The sequence below is a fragment of the Fistularia commersonii genome, chromosome 16 (assembly GCF_037954325.1).
Source record: "Fistularia commersonii isolate RoL2024-O1a breed Wild chromosome 16, RoL_Fcom_v1.0, whole genome shotgun sequence".
In the NCBI taxonomy this organism is placed as follows: Eukaryota; Metazoa; Chordata; class Actinopteri; order Syngnathiformes; family Fistulariidae; genus Fistularia; species Fistularia commersonii.
In genome coordinates this window covers 10476100-10490407 of record NC_141299.1, presented here as the reverse complement: position 1 = coordinate 10490407, position 14308 = coordinate 10476100, and positions in this window count along the sequence as shown.

Genomic DNA, 14308 nt, shown 5'->3' with positions numbered 1-14308 from the left:
GTTGTTCATGGATCATAGAGCAAAACAACTCCGTAGATACAGAAAGCACATCAAGCAACACCACAGTTCAGACAAGTATAATGTATAAGACCCACAAGGTATATGCAGAACTAAATACTGAAGTGCCACTGCTTAGACTCTCTTACATAACGAGAACCATAATTGTAGTTTGGAATGTGTTATTGGGTATTTCCAAAAAGACACTGTATTATCCCATTAGTATAATAGGAGGTGGTTTGTATATTCCATCAACGATGGCAAAATGAAGAGACCCAGGCCATAACTTTTGGCATAGGTACATGTGCTGAGCCTGGATTAAACATAAAACTCCAAAATGTTTTTTTTTGTTTGTCTTTTTAAAAAGACATTTTTTTACTCATGTTTTGCACCTAAAAGTCTTTGAAATGTTTACTCAAGATGTGGGTGTACTTTTACCAACCCAACCACAGAACAGGAGCTTCAGGTTTTGCATTATGTCAAACAAATATACAATCCTGTCAATTAAGCTGTCATGGCATCAAAAGCATTAGATTGTGCACTTTAATGGCTTCTCATAGAGGTCAAGTGACAATTTGGGGGATTATGCTATTACTCTTAAAATTCCTCATTGACAACGTTTGAAACTTTGCCACAGAATGATTATTTAAGGTTACAGGGCAAGAAAGAAGTTTGCTCGGATGATGAGAGGCAGGAGGTGAAAGTACAATATTATGTTTGAATACAGGGGCAAAAGTCTTGTGATCAAGATAAAGGTAATTACCAAAGGACAACTTTGTCTGGCATGATTCATTCCTCCGTGTTGTTGACGTTCTAATACAGAATAATCTTAACATAATATAGGTCCTGCTGCTGTGAGGACCATGATACAGCAGTACAAAATTACATATCAAATATAATTGAGATTATTTGAGACCAGCTCTTTTTTCCAAACGAACCTCTGATCAGATCATCTTTTATCTCCAAGCATTCATAAATGATCAGGGACTGACTTCCAAAGAGTTTTTCAGTTTAATTCTGATCAAAGTTGAGAAATACAGAGTTAAATAAATTTGCTGATAGCCCGCTATTTTGCTGTTTGCAGTCACTGATGTGATCTGCAGCTGTCGGCAGAGCTAATGTGGAGAAAAACAACCACAACCAGTGTCCTAACCCTTTTGACGTGGAGCAGGAGAGCTGGTTTTAAAAGCCAAGTGAATGCTACATTGAATCATAGCACATTGCTACAGCTACATACACATTGTGTGCACAAAACAACTTGGTAATTTGGTGTCTGGCAGTCTTTCAAGGTGGCTGCAGCTTGAACAATGAGCAGTGGCCTTGTATTGTTCTTTGACAGCTGTGGCCTGTTTCAAAGTGAAAACAGGAGCATTGGAACGTGGCGTGATCTACTGTGGTGGTCATATGTATCCAGGGCTGATTTTGTTTTCTGTCAACCTCAGCACAGTATCAATAAACTAAACTACATGCACACAGATTTATTGAAGGAACTCTCAAATATTTTACTAATTCAGATGAAACAACAGGACCTTATCAGTAACCACTGCCTGTTTGTTACATTATATCTACTTATAAGGTCAAGAATATGGCCTGGTGACTTATTACAACTGTAAACAGAATCTTAAAGGAAACTATTATTGAAGCGCTATATCAGAGTTAAACACGGTCTCATTTTAACCTTCTCCAGGCAGATGTTGCAGATTTGCGACAGCCAAATATCAGATTTTTCCTGCAACTACAACTTAATTTGAGCCTGAGAGGGTTAAAACTATCTTCTTGTTCTTATAGTCAAATGTTTTAGTGTGGAGAGATGTATATGTGGAGTTTTTCTAGATGGTTGTTTGACTTCACAGTAATTGTTTTACTGTTGAAGGTCCTTTTGCATATTTTAATTACGGTTCTGAGAGGCAGAACTCCAAATATTATTGGTGTCGTTTCAAATATTGTATCTGGACACCCAGTCCTACCGTAAGGGACAAGACCTAAGTCACAAAATGAAATACATTGACATAAATATTTTCTTGGATTTTACCCCAGGACATAGACTACATGAAGAAATCATTATTCTATTTTACTTTTATGCACAAAAATCCAATATCAAAATGATTGCAGGAGGGGAATCATCTATCTAACGATAGATAACGACCTTTAAACCAGTGGTTAGAGCTGAGCATGCATATTTTAGATGATGTGCTTCTCCCACAAATGTGAAATCATTTTAATATCCCAAATAGAATCCTATTTCTGTGCTGTGTTTTGTTTTCAGGAAAAGTCTATGGAAAGCTTGCCTTGATCCAAATATGAAAAGCACAGAAACAGCAGGCTTCTGAGGCTGAAGGCCAATGTTCCTCTGCACAGACACGCTGCCTGTGTTTGAGTAATTCAAGAGTATAATTTAGTGTTTTCAGTATCCTTTCCTGACTTCTCTTACTGTTACTCAGCCACAGAAATGTTGTGGAGGCTCCCGGACAAAACATGAAGATATTTTGCATGCTGTGTAGTACCCAGTGAATGCAAATGTGTTTTTGACTTATGGCGAAGAGCCTGTCTTAAACGATGAAAGGGAAGAAAAGAGGGGATTATCAGACACACACAAATGATAGGCTTTCCTTCAGGCACGGGTCCTTTGCCATACATGTAAATGTGAACTCCTATTGGTTTGGTGTGTAGACACAAACTCTTAGACAGAGCAACACCTGGACTTTGGTGACTCACACACACACATTTACAAACCAAGACGCTGATGGGAATATGTTCCAACATGTCGTCTAAACAAGTAGAAGCGCAGGCTTCCTGTATGATCACAAGCTTCAGGGCGGCCTTCAATGAGGTCACAACCCACGTTTATCACTCATTCTCTCACCCATTTACAAACTCACAGGCTCGCTTACTCGCTCATCCACACAATCCTATGTCTTCAATAACTTTTAGCGTATTTAGATAGACTTGCACTTTTTTATCCTCGACTTCAACAACCGACAACAAAAAGGCAGTGTTTAACTTAAAAGGAACTAAAACAGAAGTCATCAGCAGTCATCTTTACTTCATAGGTTGTTGTGCTAATGAGGTGTAACCTCAAATATCCACACACACCTGCATCACGTAATACCACAAGGCTGAAGCTGGACTGTTTCCCAGCCCTACCCTCCTCAGCCATCTGTTTAATGACTGAGATTCTTTGACGACAATGCTGTAACACACAGTCTGGATGAATTGAATCTCAGCCGAAGGGACAGTTCTGTCAGTCTGGTTTTTGAGCGGCCCCAATTATTTCCACCTCTTTCTCATCTCATTAATTGCAGACAGTAAGTCAGTATGCTTGAAGAGGGTTGTTGTCAGGCCACCTGCAGATAGAATTCAGCAGCTCAAGTCCAGATTGTGAGAATGGTATCATTCATACAAAACACAATATGTCCATATGTGAAGCAGTTGGATAAACCAGATGTCTTGTTCGTGAATTCTTATTTCAGTTGTAATCCATCAAATTATCTGGGATTTCAAGAGACATGTGTTACTGAAAAAGGCCTTCACATGTCTGTGACAAAATTTTACGTATATACAGTCAAAAAGGAAAGACACAAACAGACAATCCAGCAACCTTTGTAGCCCAATTCTGATTTTAAACCACAAGTGCTTTGTAATCTTTCTACATGGCTTTGCGTGTTCTCCCCACATCTGTATGGGTTTCCTCCGGATTCTCCAGTTTCCTCCCACAGCCCAAAAACATGCAATAGGTTCATTGATGACCCTACATTGCCAAGATGTGTGAATGACAGAGTCAATGGCTGTTCGTCTCTAAATATGGCCCTGTGGCCCTCGGTTCAGGGTGAACCCCACCTCTGGCCTAAAGATAGCGAGCATCGACTCAAGGCCCCCAGTGACCCTGACTGCCGAAAATCTATTATAGATAATGAATGATAATGTTGGCCGATTAACTTACCAGTAATCTTATTTTTTCTGAGAAGTAAATGCACCATTTCTTTTTCAGCCTGTCTTCAATATGGTTTCCCTGCCAAGTCAGGATAGTATAATTAGTGGTATAAACTGTCAAGCTTACTTGCCGCTGTACATTACATCAGCAGTCTTATATTAAATTATTTGAAACTGGTTCATGAATATGTATTCTACGTACGTACGTTTAATACATCTTCATTATGATGTATCCTATGACACATCAACAACAAGGAACTAGATGGTTCTCGGCTACAGTTTGTGCTGTGAATTTAACATTGATCAGTGCAATGTGATCAGCGAGGAGAAGGATGGGTGTGTTGTCACAAAAAGATGGAGAGAATGACTGGTTACAAAATGGGATGGTGGTTCACGATGACATGCTGTCAACACATGCTGTAGTTTTACGATTCATTTGCGCAGCCTGCTCTAAACTGCAAACCTTATAAGGACAACTTCCATGAGGGGAAGCAGTCAGTAAATCTAACCTCTAATGACAAGCTGGCATATAAAGTAACATTTATTATAATTGTGCCACACTCTTTTCTTACTGTCTCCTCCCACATTTTCATTTACTGAACTTTCTCTCCCTTCCTTTTCAGAGCCGCTCTCTTGCCTTTCTGTCCCTTTTGTTATCTTGTTTTCCTATGTAACTGTGCATTCGCCTCTAATTAAACCAAGAGGTAAGCATGGACTGCAGGCTGACACACATGCAACCAATGCACATCTGGCTTTAGCTGGATTTCACCACTTTTCTGGGAGTGTTTAAAGGAAGTTGTGTGTAAATGGGAGGGGCCGAGTCACTCAGGGTGAGAGAGGATGAGGATGGGCCTGGCCTGCAACTCTCGAGTCAGAGTGGAAGGCCCTCCCACAGGAAACCAGCTCTCAGCTCCACATGGCCTTTTAAGGTAAAAAACTCCCCAAAAGTCTTCTCACTAGGGAATAGGAGCTAGATAAAGTCACATTTAAAGCTACAGAGAGAGCCAGCAGACTGGAAGTCTGTTAAGCACGGCAGACTTTATGGAACATTAAACAGCATTTTGAAAATCAATTGTGCATTAAAAACGCAGACATTTTCATGCAACAAAGTTCACTTTCATCTTAACAGCATTTCGACAAATCAAGCAAATGTTAGCCCTGTCAGGACTCGATCTGTATGACGGAGCAAGTAGCTCAAAACTTGAGATGGGAAACATTCTTCATGCCTGTCTAAGTCATACTGAGAAAAGTTGGGTGTGGGAAATTATCCCATGCACATGGCAAAACTATTAAATTAACAGGGACAGTTTATCCAAGATAGGCTCTATTATCGATTGCGATTGGTGTATAAAAATCACAAGAGTCCGTCTCTTCTGGTGAGTTTCAAGCAAATCTGCTACCATATTAAGTTTGATTGTGTATAACCTGACATTACTAAAACACAGTCATAGCATTATATAGTGTGAGTAGTGAGGGTGATGTTTTCTTGACCTTCTGGAGTCAAGCAGCAGTATGTAGGCCTTATCCTGCAGACATTATGGGTGAGTCATGGTCCAGAGTCAGCCCTAAAGAAGCGTGACAACATGTTAACACTCATTCGAATACTTTGTGTATAGAGTGTGTGTGTGTGAGTGTGTGTGAATGTGTCTGCTAGTCAATGCTTTTGTGCAGTGTCACTCTCCCTTATATCATCTATCATAATATTGGCCATTAACCATTGACTTAACATTCATTTGTTAATAAAGATCCCTGTTACAGGATGGATGTAAATGAGGCTTGTCTCATAAAGTGTGTTTTACACCTCATTGCACTCATTTACAAGAGATGGGGGAGATGTATGAGAACAGTATGCCAGTGTTGTTGCACAAAAGAGATCAGTCTTTTCCATAATATACCGCATTTGTATTAATCCAAAGGGCACAGGTAGCAACTTGAATTCAGCCATTTTTCTTTCCCACTTCCCTCTTGGACCAATAGAGAAAGTCTGGCCGATTTAAACATAAACCAACATAAATGTACTCGATATGGACTTTTGTTTGAAATTTCTTCGTAAATGTCAACTCAAAAATAGTTGCGCTGCCAAATCAGTCATTATGTAAACCGCTTAGGAGTTCTGACATCTGGTTGTCAACAGCGATTGGACTCGTGCAATTTCTAAAGCAATGTCTCTTAACTACTTACTCTTCCTTTTTAAAATGGGTTTCTAAAGTTTAAAGACTTTGAACAACTTAGGTTCAAAGTCTTGAAATGCCAGAGATTTCTCTTTGAAGTCAAAATGACAAATATGTAAGCCTAGAATTCTATGATTAAAAACCATTGGAAAACTTGATGCTCAAATTAGTTCAACAGTGACTGAGTTACTGGGTATTTAAAAAAGTTTTAACCGGATATTTGTTTTATTCTTTTTTTTAGCATTTGTTTAGTGCTTGCAATGAAAAAGGAGAGAATGTTCAATTGTATTTGCAGTCTGCAGTATAACTACCATCTCACTTCCACCAGCAATTTGCTGACTTTGTATGCCTGCAGCTTGGTGCGGGCTAAAGAGCACACTGAAGGTTTATCAGGGCTTTTTCAGTTGGAACAGCTGCCTGCGCTTGTTGGGAAAAAAAGCTGATGAGTGAGAGTGAACCAAAACAGTAAAGCCGCAGGTTGGAGAACCAAAGCAGTTAAAGCACTCGTAAAGTTTGGTGATTATTCTCTGTGGGTTTGTCATGACAAGCAAATTTTATGTATGATTTGAAAAGCCTAAGAATTCTTTGTAAAGCAGTTTTTTACACCAATGTTATTAATATACATGCTTTTTAGTTCTGTGATTGTAGCTTTCTTTATTTCACCAGGTGTTCTTATTTAGTGCTCAAGGACAAAGCTGTTAGCATTTTAACAAAGTCATATTTCTGAGGTTATCTGGAAGTTACACTTGAGAGGTCATGCAGGAAGAATGCATGACGTTATCCAACAGCCACTCTGCTGATAGGCTGCCGATAGCTGCCTTCATAGCCCGGCTAAGTGAACCATGAGGCACAGCCGCTGCCAGCATAACCATTCAAGGTCAAAGGTCACCTTGTGATTTATTGAGCTTCATTACATAGAAATAAAAGATGAGAATTAATAACTAAGGACAGCTGTGAATAATTTTGACAGAGACTGGAATCTCATATCAAACTGAACAAGGTCAAACAGGTAAGCTCATATTTTGATCAAAACATCTTTGTTCGACTTCAAACTTATTGGCCCAAACTCTCTCTGTAGTAATGCCAATTGTCACATCTCTCCACTTCACTGGACTCCGGAAGCTGAGTGAACGTCCAGCCTGAAGCCTGGCAGGGCCCTGCTTTGTGCTGATCTTCCCACACTGTGGCAGCCTGGACATCACTCCACCCAGTTTGGTCTGAATTCCTCTCCAAAGTCGGGTTGAATTTCCCACCCACATTAAAACAGACAAGTGACTGCCTGACCTCTTTGGTTTATTTGGAATTTTTCCTCCTTTGTGTTTGCACCAGTACCCTCCAGCAAATGGAACTCCAATTATATGTCTCTTTTCCATATGTTATGTGTACATAATAGCACGTTTTCCCTTACCAAAACAGACATTTAGTCAAAATAGTGCACACCGGTGACTGATTGCACTGTCCAGAAAAAAACTTAACCATTATCATATTTAGCATTACAGTCAGTTTAACTGACAGATTGCATAAAACTGATACTATCAATTTACATGAGCATATTAATGCTTCATGATTTTTGAATGCACACACATTACATAATCAGGTTGTCTCTGTTGACCGTAGGCTGTTCTTTTGTTAGGAGTCTTTCGAGCTGTTGACTTTTGGAGTGGGACTCACTGATGCATATTAAAAATGCCGCTGGATGGACAAATCCTGATTTTAGGTCAAAGTCCAAAGTGGTACAGAGAATGAATCATACTTGTTTTGTTTTAAAAGTTTGGTTGGGGGAACTAGCAACTACTTTAAGTCATTGAAGGTCCCCATAAGGGTGCAATGTTCTTTGTGTGGCGTTTCACTGAGAGCAGGTCTATGTTCCTTAATATTTGCCACATGCTGCTGAACATATGGTCACATAATGGCTTGACACATACTTTATCAGATACATTTGTATAGAATCCAAAATACATTTAGTAGTTTCTCCTCATATCCTCAAATACATATAAATATACTGAATAATTTTTGAAGAGAAAAAAAACATAAACTTCTGCTTTCATTCTATTATTTTTACAATGCTACACCCTTTTTCTGTTCCTGGTTCGGTGTCCACGCCTCTTCTCACAACAGGCTCACAAAAGGCAGGGCTTTTGTTAATAAAAGTTTGCAGGCACCTCCGTCTTGTGGACTTAAAGAATATTACAACCAGAAATGTATTGTGGGTGTTAACTGTGCCACCACAGCCAATATCCCAAGGTTTTCCATAAAGTTGATACGCAAAAAAAGAAACCCACATACTTTATATCTGGATATATAACATATAAATTTCATACTTTGTATTAGTGTAAGACATTTGGTTGATGTTTTATTTGAAAAAAATACATTGCAGATCACTCTATCTGCTTTCTCTGAAATAATGGCGTATTTAAGAAATGATACTAATATTTATCAAAAGGGAATTGCCTCTTATTAAAATATTTATCTATTATTTTTTTAAATGTTTTAGTCATACTGGAAATTCTGTGAATTTCAAAGGCAATAGTTTTATTTTATTTAGAGCCTGAAATTGAAATGAATTCCCTTGATGTATATGCAAAAGCACCCAACATGTGCCAGATTTTTAGCTATAAAAATGTCTGATTTTCTTGAGAGACCAGAAGACATCCTGCTTACAAATCCAAAGAAGGTCTGGGGATTGTCAGGCTGGAGGCATAACAAAGCAAACAAATGCATAACAATACATGATAAAGTTATTAGCGCCTGAAAAGTTGAATTACATGGCTCCTCATTGGTACTTTACGTAATTGGTTGTTCCGCCACTTATCTCTGGGTGGCAGCAGAGTGAGTAGGTCAACCCAGCCATCCCTGTCCCCTGTCTGTGGGGCCCAAAGGTGTTCCAAGGCCCAGACAAGATACAGCCAGTGTATTCACCGGCCATGTGCATTGAATACCTGTGAGGAGGAGGCATCCAGGGGTCGTTTTTATCAGATGCCTGAACCACTTCAAATAACTGCTTTCCAAGCAGACTTGGATGCATCACCTTTAATTGTATATCATTTAATTAAAATTGGGTTAATAACCCTGAGCACCTGCAATGTCTAACTCTTGGATGACTCTACAGCAAGACAGAAGTAGAAGTCTGCAGCTGATGGAGACTTGACCCCAGGGATAAAGTGATATAGCTTGTTAAGCAAAACAGTAGGAGCAATAAAAAAGAAAAAAACTTGACACACCATGCTAAGGCACATCTGACACTGACCATCGCAGAGTCGAGTCATGAGCTGACCAAAATTCCTTTTTTGGTTGATTTTTGTAACTAAAACACATGCGATCCAGATGAAATATTACAAAAATACCCTCTGTAATGCAACTTGAAACCAATCCAAAAGCCAGGGCTTGTCTTGTAAAGTGCTTGTGTCTGTGTCATTGGCAGAGGTATCTTCCATTGTTGTCACAGTGCCTAAAAATGAAAAGAGATTGTAGTATATTGTCTTAATGGTGACCTACAGTATTTCCTAAGGTCAGAAATCATATAACAACAAGATGATGCAAATGCATGTAGGGCATCATTACAAGATCATTTATTTGAAAGAGATGTGCAATACACCTAAAGATTTTAAAGAGATTGCACCTTCTCAAACTCTTTGGAAAGATTTGAAGTTCTGCATGGTGAGAATGGATTTTTAATCTAGACCATTTAAAAAACATTTTATTGTCCAAGGAAGTTCATTACAGAGTGAAATTCGCAATCCCCTGACATCACATAAAATAATTGCTCATTAGACTAAGAATTGATTTTGTTTGTTATATATTATGCTTACTTATATTATTTTAATTTTCTACATTCTCTTTTAAGGTTTGGCTGCACAGAAATGCTCTTCTGTAAATGAACAATGTACATGTGGTGTAACATGTTATTATTTGTACTGAGAGAAACTAGTGCACGTATGAACAATTTACAACCATGTTGCAGATAATTAAGTAAATGCTGCAAATCTTCTTATGCCTTGAACCCAAAGCGACAGCAACATCGACAACTGTAATATGAAGCCAATTGAAAATATCCTTGAACAAAAGTCATTCCTGTTCTAAACCAAGGCACATACTCATCTGTATTCCTTCACATGTCAAGGTTGGTAGATCTGTTATAATATATAGCTTTTTATTTTTGTTTTTGATATATAGCCATATCACATACTGCTCATCCCAGTGTTAATAGGAAAGGACAGTTTCTCACACTGCAGATAGAACAAAGGGAGATGAGATATCAATTGTTCTGTTATGCTGCCCACAAGACCTTGTCTGACCTGCTGCTTTGGATAACTATTAATGTAATGGCCTTGGGACAGAATGTTTAGGGGGGCATGTAAGCAGAACCTTTCACAACTGCAGTGAATATTCTCATTCACATGAATGATATGAAATCAGATGTGTAAAACTCAAACACTGTTTACAAAAAGCTTTGAATAGAAATGTAATTTTGTGATTAAAATGTCTCCTCTTCTTATCTTGTGGCTTTCCCAGTTTTGTTTTTTATTTCAAAGTGTTACTCAGTAGATAAATATTGGGCAAGGCATGGGGTGTATAGTCCATATTTTTGTCTCAATTTATCTTTACAGCTCGCTTTTGTAAATACAACAGGGAACAGTGAAAAGAAATGGTGGGCTGTTGATACTGCAACCTAAAAACAAAAAAAGAAAAAAAATCACCTTCGCTGTTCCTACTGGTCTGTGGAATTGGTCCTTTTTATTTTAGTTATAAGGTCATTTTGATAAATTCAACGGGGAACCTTAAATGTCTTTTAACATGTTTCATGAAATTCTGTTTAGTTGACATCAAAGTATTGAAAAGTTTGGGGCCCATCAAAGCTGCCAGAATCCATCAACTGCAAACACAAATACTATGTAAAGGTGCTGATTTACAGGGAAAATTAGGAACTCAATGAGCAACTGTTTTAATGCAAGTACATTTGTTATATCCCTCTTCTTCTTTCCTCTAGGGGGAGACATTGCATTGCATTTAAAACTGTTTTTTTTTTTTGTGAATATTATCTCAGAATGACTTTATGTCTTCCAAAACATAGAGAAAAGACCACGAGGTTAACTGTGACTGTAATTGTTACCTTTCCCGTTTAGCATTAAATCAATTTATTGCAACCGGTCACAACGTTTTTGTGATATCTGACATTTCACAAAAGGGAAGGTACAGTGGCATGAAAAGAAACTGTCTTCAATATTTTTCTCAAGCATTCAAGTAAAATACACTTATTTTTCTGTGATTATTTAACATTTTAATGTATTCATGAAATACCAGTTATTATTATTTGAATTTGAAGAGATGTGTTTTTGAAGAGGCTATTCCTCTACTGACCTCAGAATATATTAAGCAACTTCATATGAAAACATGATGACTCTGTCCCGTGTCATAGTATGAGCTATGTAAATCCAAGCAAGGATATGAGAAGCATCAATAAACTGATAAAAATGGCTACTAGCCTGTGATCAGTTCAGATTTATGTCAATTCCTTAAATACAATGAATTCATTGTGGAGTCTGGCACAGACCGAATATTGTGTGGTGCTGTGGCATGAGGAAAGAGCAGGCCACAGCACATTATGAAGAGGGTCAGTTAAGTGAAGGGGTTAACTTATGGCTATGTCAGCAAAATGATGTGATTTGATAATTCCCACAGACTTCGACTCCCAGAGAACAATAGAACTCTGCCAAGAAGGTGTAGCCGCACCAATTATCCCCTTAACCTTTATCTGGCCCTAAATACCAGACATTGGTAGTGTCAGACTGAAGATCATGGATAGTGTTGGTTTGAATTAGTCTATAGACAATTATAGACTCACATGAGAAATTGCAGTGAAAAAAAAACAGTTAAGTACATTACTTACTACTACAGCAAAAAGTAGAACATGTGAAACATAGAATTAATGTAATATTTATTACAGAAAAGAAGTCTGTGAGAAAGTCTAGCCTCTTACTCGTGCATCTTCATGTGGTCCTTTTTAACAGATCTATGGGGATAGAATTCCATATCTAATTGTCATCTTTAGGCTGTTATCTTTGTTTATTTTTGGTAAAAGTAAACCTGAACTGTACGTTTTTTTCAAATATTTTGGTCACCAAAATATTTTTGATTACGAGTAAATTAAATTGGCAAAATATTCAGAAAACAAGTAAGATTAATTTTTCAACAGGCAGCCAGATCCAGAATGAAACAATTCAAAAATATGTTGATCCAGAAGGGGTAGATTGTGTAACATTGTTGTTTCTTGAATGTCAGTGAATAGGTGGGGGTGGAATGAAGGAGATGGAGGGGGGCATCGCATTTCAACCAGAAAAGGATTCAAATCACATTTCATGTAAGAAAACTTTTTCATTTGTTTCATTTACCTGAAGTCAGTGTCCTAGAGTAACCTCCGAGGCAAAGGTAACCAGAGGGAGGTAAAGATTTTACAAAAGCATTCTGAATGACTTTTCAAGCTGAAATCTCATCTATTACTATCTCATTGATTTGTGGTTGTGTGTGTGTGTGTGTGTGTGTGTGTGTGTGTGTGTGTGTGTGTGTGTGTGTGTGTGTGTGTGTGTGCGTGCGTGCGTGCATGTACATCTGTGTCTCTGTGTCCCTACTGGAGATAGAGATGATTCTGCATCAGCATATCAACAAAAAGTGTGTGTGTGTGTGTGTGTGTGTGTGTGTGTATGTGTCTTTGTGTGTCTGTGTCCCTACTGGAGATAGACATGACTCTGCATCAGCATATCAACAAAAAGTAAAATTACCTCTGAGTGTGTGTGTGTGTGTGTGTGCGTGTGTGTGTGTGTGAGTGAGTGAATGAGTGAGTATGTGTGTGTGTGAGTGAGTGAGAGAGTATGTGTGTGTGTCTGTACATGCGTCCATGCATGTTTGAGTGAGTGAGTACGGTATGTGTTTGTGTGTGCATGTATGTGTGTGTGTGTGTGTGTGTGTGTGTGTGTGTGTGTGTGTGTGTGTGTGTGTGTGTGTTGGCTGGGAGATTGCGCAAGCCCATACTTGTGGGTTTGTCTGAGTTTGTGACATCATTACTCCGGATGATCATCATCTGGCCAATCAGCATGAAGCACGGGGCTTAAGGGGGAGATGGTCAGTGAATGATTAAAGGATGGGGGAGGTTAAGTGTTACAACAGGCTGTAAAACATTGACGGTGGGAGTAACTTTGTGTTACCTATGGCATTTTCACAGGCAAAGAAGTTCTCTGTCCAAAAACTGTCAGTGAATGCATGTCAATGGATTATGTGTCTTCCCTCACTCAGCTCACTGCTTATGGTCCCATTACACCATTTCCTGGATGACTCTTGAGTCGTGAATGAGAGATAATCTTGCATTGACAGAGAACAGAATAGAAATACGTCAATGATTCCAGTTTGGGAAATTATTGTGTAATATCCAGAGATAGGAGATTCTGTTTTTCCTTGAGTTGCTTCTGTTCCTCAAATGTATTAAAAACGGTGTTTTGAAAAAAAAAATAAACAAAAAAATGAAAACGCAGAACACCTTTAACATACTATGAGTCACCCAAGTGTGGGTGTCGTACAAATGACCAGGAAATGACTAAAATGGCTTACTTCTCATATTTGCAACATAGTAATGAATGCATGTCATAACAAAGATTATAAAATTGGAACTGAAATCGTGCCTCTTTGTCAGCAAAGTTCAAAACTTAGCATATGATCTCATAAACTTTCATTTACTGTTAATAATATAAATGTCAGCCAGTGCAAAGGTCTACAAATATTAGAATGACTTATGTTCTAGAGCCAACATGAGATTCATATTGTTTTAATAGAACAGAAGTGGTTTTAATAGAGGTCTCGAGGTACTTTTGTAAATCTATGACTTTCATATTCATGTTCCCTTCACAGTTCTTTAATTTCACTGGTATTATTAAGTTGGCTAATAGTGCTTTAAAGGTCAACCATTTGTTTAATGAAGCAATTATTAACCATTTGCCTTAACAACAGGCACCTAAACTGTGTTCAGACCAGACGAAATGATCCGACAATTAGCTACTTCTCTTGGAATTTTGGAATCATAATATTTTTACGGGGTTGGCGTAATGGTGCATTTGTTGGAACTCAGATCTCGCCAGAAGACTCTTGCTTTGATTCCTACTTTGTGTGAAGTTTACATGTCCTCGCCTCGCGGGGGGTTTCTCTGTTTTCCTCACGATGTCCAC